Source organism: Procambarus clarkii, chromosome 37 (genome assembly GCF_040958095.1).
Source record: "Procambarus clarkii isolate CNS0578487 chromosome 37, FALCON_Pclarkii_2.0, whole genome shotgun sequence".
NCBI lineage: Eukaryota > Metazoa > Arthropoda > Malacostraca > Decapoda > Cambaridae > Procambarus > Procambarus clarkii.
Genome location: NC_091186.1, coordinates 30,412,523 through 30,425,017, shown reverse-complemented (window position 1 = coordinate 30,425,017; position 12,495 = coordinate 30,412,523). Strand labels below are relative to the sequence as shown.

General features: G+C 39.1%; 1 protein-coding gene across 2 annotated transcripts in view; it reads right to left on the bottom strand.

The window, feature by feature from the left end:
* The window catches only part of LOC123765944 (E3 ubiquitin-protein ligase TRIM32-like), a 179,089-nt gene that overhangs the window by 28,582 nt on the left and 138,012 nt on the right, over window positions 1-12,495 (bottom strand). The window contains exon 1 of one of the 2 annotated variants that reach the window (XM_069337362.1): window positions 2,710-2,958. The exons of the other annotated variant lie outside the window; for it this stretch is intronic. The gene's annotated coding sequence lies outside the window, so the exon portion shown is untranslated. Of the gene's footprint in view, window positions 1-2,709; window positions 2,959-12,495 lie in introns of those variants that run through there. 2 annotated transcript variants of the gene reach the window in all.

The window sequence follows — 12,495 nt, the reverse complement described above, 5'->3', positions numbered from 1 at the left end:
AGTTTGCACTACAAAACTCAACTGGTAGGGTAAGTACAGTACTGTAACGTGCAATATCAATTTATTTCATTGCAATACAAATTCTTTATTATTTAAATTTTTCATAAGGCAAATGTGGACTGGCATATGCATTAATGTGATTGTATTTTTTTTTTTGGGGGGGGGGGGAGGGAAGGGGGTTGCTGAGGCCGAACGGATGGAATGAATTCCACACTGGAATGAATCAGCTATGCCCCATATAGTTCATTCAAGCGAGTACACGCATTTAATTTCTACATTTACTGTCTACATTTAATGTCATCTAATTTCATGCATTTCTTTGATAAAGTGTTTACTCGTGTCCTTTATGGTCTTGGTTATTTGAAACTGTTGGCCAAATTAACCTTAAATTATAGTATGTTACTCTATGTTCTGATATGTTCAAAGAAAATGTTATGAGGAATAGTTCACTTGCTTTTCTAAATTACACCTTGTATTTCCATTCTATAATTAATGTAAATAAACTACTGTACTGATGCTAGAACTACTGACTCCATAATGTAATAGTCTATGCTTGTCATCCTTAAGTATCACCTTCTTTGTATTCATTTTTTATTTTCCTTGAACATTCTCATTTTGTTAGCTTACTTCTCTAATAGTATTAAGTGCTTTATCCTGTCACAACTTTAATTAGAAAAATTCTATATTACAGTATTATTAATTTTGCCCGAAACGCTTTGCGTAATAGTGGCTTCATTAGTATGTGTAACTTCTGTTCCTTCAATTGAACAATATTCTTATGTTCTTTGTACACACCATCTTTTGAATAAATAATAATATTATTATTATTATTTACACAGAAAATTACACTAAAGTGATATACATCAATGAGAAAATTTCCTCGGGCTGTGAGATGATGCAAACCTGCAATGTTTGCATTACCTCACAGCTTCAGTGGATTGTTCATTGATGTATATCACCTTAGTGTGATTTTCTGTGTATCTGAAGTTGTGCATACAGTGTTGAACTACAGTACTTTATCCTTCACCTGAGTGCTTGGGGTCTTACATAAAACTTGGACTGGCTTCAGGACTGTGATATCAGGATATCACAGACTTCCTGTGATATCAGTAGAAATCCGATTGTAAGAAAGTCAGTGGTGGTACAGTAGTAGAGTATGCAGCTGGCAATGCCTTGGTCATGGGTTTGACACACTACACAGTCCCAGTGAAATTTCTTATTATTATTATTATTATTATTATTATAAAAGTTATCATTATTCGATAGGCCAATGTCCACACCCCAACAATGCCAGCCATATAATTTACCCCAACAATTCCACTGGCCAACGTCCACACCTCTAACAATTCTATAGTCCTATTTCCATACCCCAACATTTTTGTTGAAGAAAAAAAAACATGCTGTTTGTTGACCAACTTGTATATTGGCTATTTTCTACCATGTTCCCCCCCTTTTTTCATCTTTTATTATTTTTATTTTTTTCTTTCAATGCAATTATACTTTAAGCTTAATTACTATTAAGTTTTAGTCTAAGTGTTTTTATTTCCCCACCTCTCCTTGCCCGGAACGCTATGCGTACTAGTGGCTTTAGGTATTGTATGTACTACCTCCATCATTAAATCAAACAGAATGTTTGTACTGTAACTCTGCAACTATGTACTGTATGTACTGTTCCTAAATAAATTTTTATTATTTTTATTATTAACAATTGTATGTTGGGGGTGTAAGACAATGTTGGAGCAGACAATGGTGGAGCAGAAAGCTCAGTACTCACTTCCCCCCTTCAGAGCAGGAGAGATTGCTGAAATAGAGGGAATACAGAGAACATATACGGCACGCATCGTTGAGATAAAACACCTAAATTATTCGGATCGTCTCAAAGCTCTCCGAATGTACTCTCTAGAAAGGAGACGAGAGAGATACCAAATAATATACACATGAAAAATACTGGAGGGCCAGGTCCCAAATCTACACAGTAAAATAACAACGTACTGGAGTGAATGATATGGAAGAAAATGCAGGATTGAACCAGTGAAGAGCAGAGGTGCCATAGGCACAATCAGAGAACATAAGAACATAAGAGCAAAGGCAACTGCAGACGGCCTAGTGGCCCATACGAGGCAGCTCCTATCTATAACCACCCAATCCCACTCATTTACATGTCCAACCCACGCTTGAAACAATCGAGGGACCCCACCTCCACCACGATACGCGGTAAATCAACAAATCAAATCAATCAACAACCCTGTTACCGAACCAGTATTTTCCCAAGTCTTTCCTAAATCTAAATTTATCCAATTTATACCCATTGTTTTGTGTTCTGTCTTGTGCTGATACTTTTAATACCCTATTAATATCCCCTTTGTTGTGTCCATTCATCCACTTGTAAACCTCTATCATGTCACCCCTAACTCTTCGCAGTATAAACATCAGAGGTCCACGGTTGTTCAACGTTCTCCCAGTGACTATAAGAAATATTGCCGGAACAACCGTGGACATCTTCAAGAGAAAACTGGACTGTTTTCTAAGATAAGTTCCGAATCAGCCGGGCTGTGGTGGGTATGTGGCCCTGCGGGCCGCTCCAAGCAACAGCCTGGTGGACCAAACTCTCACAAGTCGAGCCTAGCCTCGGGCCGGGCTTGGGAAGTAGAAGAACTCCCAGAACCCCATCAAACAGGTATCAAGCAGGTAATGCACTCAAGTACTTACGGAGGATGACGAGAGTGCGAGGAACTAGGTGGTCAGGTGGAGCCAGTGACTCCTTCCTTCAACAGTTTCGTCTCTCCCTCGTGGTATATCCTCAATGTCTTCAGTGGTGTGGCCTCACCACACACTTACACTGCTATAAGTGTCCTGAGAGTACTGTGGGAGGGACAATTTGGCGGGTATTGTGGACACAGGTCTTTAAGACATGCGAACTTCACGAGTCGTGGAGAAGTCTATAGCAACCTTTGTTGTGATGACGTCACTCGCTCGCTCGCTTACTCGCCACGTCGCTCTACCCATTTTCTTTGGTTACTGATCTTTGCCGACGTTTAATTTACTTGAGACACTAATATTGGTGGCCTCAACGAGGACAGGAAGTTGGCGACTTGTCAAAGGTCCTACCCATTTGCCTGGACGATCTTTTCTATCTGTATTTTAAAACCCAGTAGAGTTTTGGCGTTTACCTTACCTACTCTTTGGCTGGTAGGCTGTTCCACGGGTTTACCACCATACGGGAGAAAAAGCCTCTCCTGTTTTCTGTCCTACATTGTGGCTTGTTGAGCTTGAACCCATTGCTCCTCGTTCGTGTTACATCTGACCTTTTGAAGAAAGTGTCCGGATCAACATCGTCCAAATTGTTGAGTATTTTAAGTGTTTCGATGAGCTCCGCCCTGTCATGCCTGGTTTGCGGTGTTGTTTGGCCAGTGGCCCTCAACCCTTCCTGATACGAGAGATGACTAAGCTCTGGTATGATTTTTGTTGCCCGGTGTTGCATCTTCTCCAGAGCAACTATGTCTTTCTGAAGATAAGGTCTCAATGCCTGTATACAATAATCCAGGTCAGGCGCACCAGAGACTTATACAATTGAAGGACTACTTTAGTTTCCTTGAAAGTAAAGGCACGCTTGATTATTCCCAAGGTTTGGTTCGCTTTTTTTTACTGCCGCTCCCACTTGTTGTGCAACTTTTAGTGAATGATGGATTCTGATTCCAATGTCGCATTCTTCATCTATCTGTTGTAAGGTAAAGCTGGCAATTTGGTAGTTGTGACGTGGAATGTTATGCCCTACAGGCAAGGTCTTGCATTTATCGACATTAAAGAGCATTTGCCAGTCATCTGATCATTGGTGGAGTTCATGTAGATCTCTTTGTAAGGTCTCAATATCACTTTCACTTCCTTCTTTATCATAGATCTTAGTGTCATCTGTAAATGTGTCATCTATACAATACAATACAATACAATACAATACAATTTTATTTAGGTAAGGTACATACATACAATAAATTTTTACAAGGATTGGTTGACTTATAGGTAGAGCTAGTACATACAATGCCTAAAGCCACTATTACGCAAAGCGTTTCGGGCATGATAAACTTAAATGACAAGCTTAATACTAATTGAGCATAATGAGTAGAATGAAAACAAGAAATGAAAACATAGATGAAAAAGCAGCACAAAAACAATTATGTCGACAAACAGCGCTCTTTAAAGAAAAACAGACATTGGTTGACAATAGAAGGGTAAGGTAGGTTACAGGGAATTTATTAGGTATAGCTTCGTTTTTAACTTAAACTGGTTGAGAGAGGTACAGTCTTTAACGTGATTGGGAAGGTCATTCCACATTCTGGGCCCCTTGATTTGTAGAGCATTTCTAGTTTGATTAAGTCGTACTCTAGGAATATCAAAACTGTATTTATTTCTGGTGTGGTGCTCATGGGTTCTGTTACAACCTTCTATGAAGCTTTTGAGATCAGGATTGGCATTATAGTTTAGCGTTTTATATATGTATAATACACATGAGAGAATGTGCAGTGACTTAATGTCTAACATATTCAGAGATTTGAGTAGGGGTACCGAGTGATGTCTGGGGCCAGAATTGGATATTGTTCTAATAGCAGCTTTGTGTTGAGTAATTAGAGGACGTAAGTGATTTTGGGTAGTAGAGCCCCAAGCACAAATACATAGTTGAGATAATTATAGATAAGGGAGTAATAGAGAGTCACCAGGGCAGGGCGTGGTACATAATATCTGATCTTAGAAAGAATGCCCACAGTTTTTGAAACTTTTTTTGATATGTTTAGAATGTGTCCCTGGAAATTCAGCTTGTGGTCAATGAGAATGCCAAGGAATTTGCCATCTAATTTGTTACAAATTTGGGTATTGTTTATTTTGAGATTTATTTGATTAGAGGATTTATTGCCAAACAGAATATAGAAAGTTTTGTCAATGTTAAGGGTGAGTTTGTTGGCAGTTAGCCACAGATGGACTTTATTTAGCTCAGTATTTACTGTGGCATTTAGAGCAAAGGGATCAGGACTGGAGTAAATGAAGGTTGTGTCGTCAGCAAATAGAATTGGTTTGAGGTGTTGGGAGGCATTTGGAAGGTCATTAATGTAGATGAGAAAGAGGAGAGGGCCAAGTATGCTGCCCTGGGGAACACCAATGTTGATGGGTAGGGTGGGAGAAATTGTATTATTCACAGAAACATATTGGAGCCTGTCAGTAAGGTAGGATTTGAGGTATTGTAGGGAGTGTCCTCTGACTCCATAATTCCATAATGATGTAATTTAAGAAGAAGGTTTTGGTGGTTTGTATGATTAACTTGATACATGCAGCTCTTGATAAAAATGAGTTCCCTGTTGGGTTATTTGTGGACCTGTGTAAGGCTTTTGACACTGTCGACCACCAAAACCTTCTTCTTAAATTACAACATTATGGAGTCAGAGGTCACTCCCTGCAATACCTCAAATCCTACCTTACTGACAGGCTCCAATATGTTTCTGTGAATAATTCAATTTCTCCCACCCTACCCATCAACATTGGTGTTCCCCAGGGCAGCATACTTGGCCCTCTCCTCTTTCTCATCTACATTAATGACCTTCCAAATGCCTCCCAACATCTCAAACCAATTCTATTTGTTGACGATACGACCTTCATTTACTCCAGTCCTGACCCCCTTGCTCTAAATGTCACAGTGAATACTGAGCTAAATAAAGTCCATCACTGGCTAACTGCCAACAAAGTCACCCTCAATATTGACAAAACTTTCTATATTTTGTTTGGCAATAAATCCTCAAATCAAATAAATCTCAGGATTAACAATACCCAAATTTGTAACAAAGTAGATGGCAAATTCCTTGGCGTTCTCATTGATCGCAAGCTGAATTTCCAGGGACACATTCTAAATATATCCCCCCCAAAAATAAAAAACTGTTGGCATTCTTCCTAAGATCAGATAATATGTACCTCGCCCTGCCCTGGTGACACTCTATCACTCTCTCATCTATCCTTATCTCAGCTATGGTATTTGTGCTTGGGGTTCTACTACCCAAAATCATTTGCTTCCTCTAATTACTCAACACAAAGCTGCTATTAGGACAATATCCAACTCTGGTCCCAGACAGAACTCGGTACCCTTACTCAAATCTCTGAATATGTTAGACATTAAGTCACTGCACATTGTCTCATGTGTATTATACATATATAAAACGCTGAACTGTAATGTCAATCCTGACCTTAAAAGCTTCCTAGAAGGTTGTAACAGATCCCATGAGCACCACACCAAAAACAAATACTTATTTGATATTCCAAGAGTACGACTTAGTCAAACTAGAAATGCTTTACAAATCAAGGGACCTCGAATGTGGAATGACCTTCCCAACTATGTTAAGGACTGTACCACTCCCAACCAGTTTAAGATAAAAACTAAGTACCACCTAATTAACTCCATGTAACCTACCTCATCCCTAAATGTCAACCCTTGTCTACTACTTTAAACAATGCTGTTTGTTGACCAAATTGTATTTTTGTTTTTTTTTCTGCCATGTTCCCCCCCCCCCTTTTTCATTTTATCTTATTTTTCTCAACACAATTTATACTTTAATCTCAATTAGTATTAAGTTTTAGTCTTAGTGTTTTTCCTGCCCGAAACGCTTTGCGTAATAGTGGCTTTAGGCATTGTATGTACTAGCTTTATCTATAAATCCATCAACTTTTGTATCTCACCTTGTATGTATGTACTCTACCTGAATAAATATTTGTATTTGTATTTTTGTAATTGTCAAAATGATGTACCTTGCATACATCAGATCTTTAGTGGATTATGCTGCACCTCTGCTTGTTTTGATGCCTGAAAGAAAGCTTGAGGGGCTTGAAAAACTGCAGAACGAAGCCTTGAAGATTATCTTTGGGTGCCCTCGTACCACAAAGATACTTAACATGAGAAAGGAACTTAATATTCTGAGCGATGTTGATTGTGTTAATGAAATTAACTGTCAAATTGGTATAAAAATGCTTAGGCTAACTCATCCTAACCCTTGCACAGAAGCCCTCCAGAATTTCTTTATTGAAGATCAACATTGTTCCAAATGGATGACTAAAACTGGAACTCAACTCAGAATGTATCAGGCTTATGGTTTGTACCAAGAGAAACAACTACGGCACTTTCCTGCATATTGATGCTCTGTCCACAGAACATTCTCTCTCTTAAATCATATACACTGATGGTTCCCTACACCGCCCCACGGGTGCAGCTGGAAGTGCAGTACGTTGTCCTGACAATGGGCGATGGCTTGTACTTTGAGTGGGGAGTCCGTATAAACAACTGGGCCTCTACCCTTCAGACCGAACTATTTGCCTTGATCCTTGCACTGAAATGTGTACAAGTCTCCAAACTTGATACATTAATTGTAAGTGACTCTTCATCATCCTTAAATGATCTCAACTCTTTAAGACCTAACTGTAACATTCTCGTGTCCGAAGCTAGACACAAATACAACAAAATTATTAATGATGGCAACAGAGTCCATTTCATGTGGTCTCCATCTCATGTTGGCCTCCGAATGCATGATAGAGCTGATAAGTTAGCCAAAGAATCTGCCTTTAAAGGAGACGTTGAGTGTAACCTTGGATTGTCAATGAGCAATCTGAGAGCAGCAGTACACCGAGAACTTCAACAAGATCTTGTAGATCTGAGGAAAAGTGAAATTGACACCAGTAATTCCATCTATCATCATACTATCATGCAAGAGGAGCCACACATCTATGGTTCATCCAATAAAATCAGCAGACTTCTAGATGTTACTACTGTTCGGCTTAGACTCGGTTACAAGTATCTCTGGGAATTCCCATTATCTGCTGATGTAGACCTGACCAAATGTAAACTGTGTCAACAAAATTATTCGCACACCCTCCGTCACTATGTGATGGAGTGCGAAAATTGACATGAAAGTAGAGACAATTCTATAACAATGTTCCAGAGATGTGTAAATATTTAAATCAAAATTATCTGCAACCAGAAATCTTAGTCAAATATCCCCAGTTAGCTAACTGTAGGTAGTAACTAAGTGATTGTAACCTATCCACCGCTGCCCACTGGATGGGGGGCGGTGTGCAGGATAAACATATCAATTGTGATACTAGCTCCCCACATATGTCAGTTGCCTAATTTAATTTAGAAACTGTACTTGTGGTCGGTCTCGATCACGTTGTTGATGTGATGATGTGCATTTAGTTTTGTAACTAGTTCATCAAGATTGTAATTCGCTTAGCTGAATTGTGGGGTTCAGTCCCTGAGCCCATTATGTGCCTCTGTAACCCTTTCCATTGCCTCCCACAAGATGGGTATGGGGTGCATAATAAATGAACTAAACTAAACATCAGCATGTAATCAGTTAAGGCAGATAATGCATTACGACTTCATAAGTGTTATGCTCAAATAAAAATTATAAAACTAAAAAAAACACGGGTACGCTGCCTGTAATTTCATTAATAATCAACAAACGTGTAACTCAGTCCCATTTAGTAGGTCTCCATCCCTTAATTAAAGACCAGGATTTCATAACTAAAGGAGTGTTGGTGTGAAAGAGAGATCATATCATTGGTTGAAAACAGCGGGTAATGCTGAAAGAAGATAAATCAGCAGCGAACAGTTGCAAGTATTAAAAAACGCAAGTAGTGTACGATTTGGGGTCTTTCAGATTGTGATATATGTCATCAAACTGATAGAAGATAGTCTAAAGTATCCTTACTTGGGGATTATGCATAATTGCTGAGATTTTCAATCGAAGACGTTTGAGGGAGAGTACCAAGAGATCTAGATGCACTCAAGTGGTGGTCGGACAGATGGTCACTTTCCTTTAACACTGACAAATGCAATGCACTAAACATAGGTGAGACGAAGAGAAGGCACCAGGAATAGTATAGGCAAGAAAGCTATTTCATGACTCTGTTAACACAACAAGGTGAAGACTGCTAGGATGGTACACACGCACATGGACAGATAATTTACATCAAAGTTGTGAGAAACGTTTAGGTGACCAAAAGACTATTATCTAGGCAACGCAGTGTCCCAGACTTACTAATGTTCCACAGTCACATCCGTATTTGTTTGATCTCCAATTTTCTCTTTAGATTGTCTTATAAAAAGTGATAATTTACTAGGTTATTTCCAAATTAATACTCATATTTTAATAATAAAGAAAACAAGAAAAAATATTTATTACGTGAACAGTGAAAAAAGCAGCTGCTCAGGAGTGGGTGGAACTCTGGACTGTGAGGCCGCGGAGGACGCTCCCACAGCTGGACTACGAGGCCGCGGAGGACGCTCCCACAGCTGGGCTACGAGGCCGCGGAGGACGCTCCCACAGCTGGGCTACGAGGCCGCGGAGGACGCTCCCACAGCTGGGCTACGACGGCTTCTGATTACTCTTTCATAAACACAGATCTTATCTTGCATAAACACCAAGAATCTAAGAAGACAAATAAATTCTAGTGTCTTTGTGAGGGGCAGTTGCACTCCCGGTTGCAATTCTTTTGACAATGTCGTGGCACAGTCGATTAAGGCGCGTCTGGGATCCTCTCAGGCGTAGGTTCGAACCCTCATCACGGCCCTTGTGGATTTGTTCATTTGATGCATCACACTATTGTGATGTCTGTGTATAATGTTTATGAGTTTTGTTTATAGAATTGTTACTGTTCATAACTTAGGAATGTTCATGAATATTCATGAACATTTTACTGATGTTGAATCCCACACTTTGGCCCAACTTGAAAAGAATGACCATAGTTTGTATGTATGTTTTCTCAAGTCATTCCAGAGGAGAATGGTTTGGCAGATGATGTTGGATACTTTCTCAGAGATCAGATGATGATGAGACGATGGAGATCTAAGATATCTCGCTCTTCAGAGGACTGTGAGAGTGTTACCCAACTTGTGGTCCCCAAAGCATACCGTGAACAAGTCCTCACAGCTGCTCATGACGGTCCTTTAAGTGGTCGCCAAGGGATCAGCCGAATGTTGTTTCAGGTAACAAAGTACTCGTATTAATCTTGTGACGATAATCTCTTTCAAGAGAGATTGAGCCTGCTCTTCCCTACATAAAGTTACTTATATACATACAACAATAAGATGCTACCTTCAAGATACGTCTATCAGTAGCACAAAACGTTTTGACCAGGAGGCAAACGTACCCTAAACTCCCCCCTACTCCACACTCCCTCCATGCCGGCTCGCCACCATCATCAACCAGCAAATTACCACTCCCAGCCTGCCTGCTTCTGATTGGTGACCCGCTGACTGCACACCTGCACCTCAGCGTCCTCTACTTAGTCGATGTCTGGGCATGAACCAGTCATCGAAGTTAGAATATCTTGTGCTCTCAAGCTGTGAACAACTAACTGATATACGTTCTGTCTATCAGGTGGATGTTTCTCAGCTAGCACTTTATTCTCAGCATCTGCTTATTTCATTTTGTCTTTATATTATAGAGTAACGTCATCCCTGTTCTTAATTTTTATGTTATATTTTTTGACTTGTTTGTTTGCACTGTACATAGCCAAGGAATTGTCTTTGTTTTTAATTTGCTTTCAATTAAATTAAAGTTTCATTATTCATACTATGTGTTTTGCGTGTATTCCCTTACTTTACCACAGACAACAGCCAAGCAGTCGATCTTATTTTTCTTTAATGTGATAGGCATTGACACCAGCCATTAGGAGGACTGCCGAACATCTACACTCCTTCATTTTCCCGTCACAATCTAAACTTAAGTAAGATATTGCAAAATATTGTCGACAGGGTATAACCTGTCAAGTGGTGAGGAAACCCAGCCAAACTGTACCTAGAGCTCCCTTTGATCCAATTGAAGTTCCACCTGAATCTTTTTCCCACATCATAGTAGAATGTGTAGGCCCTTGCCCTTTGACACGGACCAAGTCTGGTCATATATTTGTAATAACCTTAATGTGTGCTACAACGAAATTCCCTGAAGCCTATCCTGTACGTAATATTAGAGCTAAGACAATCATCAATCATCTTGTGAAGTTTTATACCTTGTTTTAACTGCCTCGTGTGATCCAGTCTGACAATGGTAGTAATTTTCGTTCAGCTGAGTTCCAACAATTTGTTCAGAGGTATAACATAAAATACCAATTCCCCAGAGTCTTGGAAAGATTTCACCAGACACTGAAGCAGATGTTGCGGACTGTTGCCTCTGTTGGACTCTGGACGCTTTAAGCTCTCTAGAAGAGTCTAGACGTTTCCAGCCAGGTGAGCACTCTGGTTCCTTAACACTAGAGTGGAGACTGCTCTAGAGCATCATTTGGAAGGTACATTTGAAGTCTTCTCCAGACGCTCAGAGTTTACTTATAAAGTTAAAAGTTTGTAGGACCATTCCAAGACTTTACTTGGAATGTTTACTTGGAATTTGTTTTTTGCCTCTTTTTTCGGACTCTATATAGGGAATAGTACAATATTCTTCATTCTAATTGCTTAGTACGTCAACCTATGTACTATGGTGCACATTGTGCTATCAGAATAATATCAAAGTCTGCTTTCAGACAACACACAGCCCCCTTGTTTAACTCCCTAAACATGCTAAACATAATCTCACTCCACACATTCTCTTGTGTCAACTACATTTACAAAACCCTGTTCTTAAATGCAAATCCTTGTCTGAAACTCTTCTTGGACAGATGTAATAGGACCCATTATCACCACACCAGAAATAAATATCTCTTTGATATCCCCAGAGTTAAACTTAATCTGTGCAAACACTCTATGCAAATAAAGGGACCCAGTTTATGGAACTCACTCCCTACTGAATTGAAAAGCTGTCCAACTTTTACATCATTCAAAATCAATACTAAAAAGTACCTAATTTCATCTTCATAGTTTTTCACTTTTTGCCTTAAAATTGCACTGTATCAATTGCTACCCAATCTCCCAACCTTTATGTTCCCAATTTGAACATCTTTACCATTGTGATCATTGCTGTTTTCTTATATGTGCTGCCAATCTGTTGTATGGTGTTTATAAATCTTGTTTATCTGTATCTTTTGCTACCCAGTCTCCCAATCTTTATGTACCCAATCTGAACATCTTTACCATTGTGATCATTGCTGTCTTATATGTGCTGTCATTCTGCTGTTTGGTGTCTATTAACCTTGTTTAAATTACTAATCAAGCTGTCAATGTAATTAATCAGAGCTTTATTATAACAATATGCTTTAATATACCTACTTATCTCTCTCATCTCATTTTTCTCTTGTAATGTATCTATCATTTATCAATTCTGATTGAAATTCTGCTAGATTAAGGACCTGCCCGAGACGCTTTGTGTACTAGTGGCTTTACAAGAATGTAAATACTGTACTATCCAATGTATTCTCACAAACCCAATGTACCTTCTTGTATATATATAAATAAATAAATAAATAAATAAATAAATAAATAAATAAATAAATAAATTGTTACAAAACTACTGTGTAAACAGGAGGACGGGTTGTACA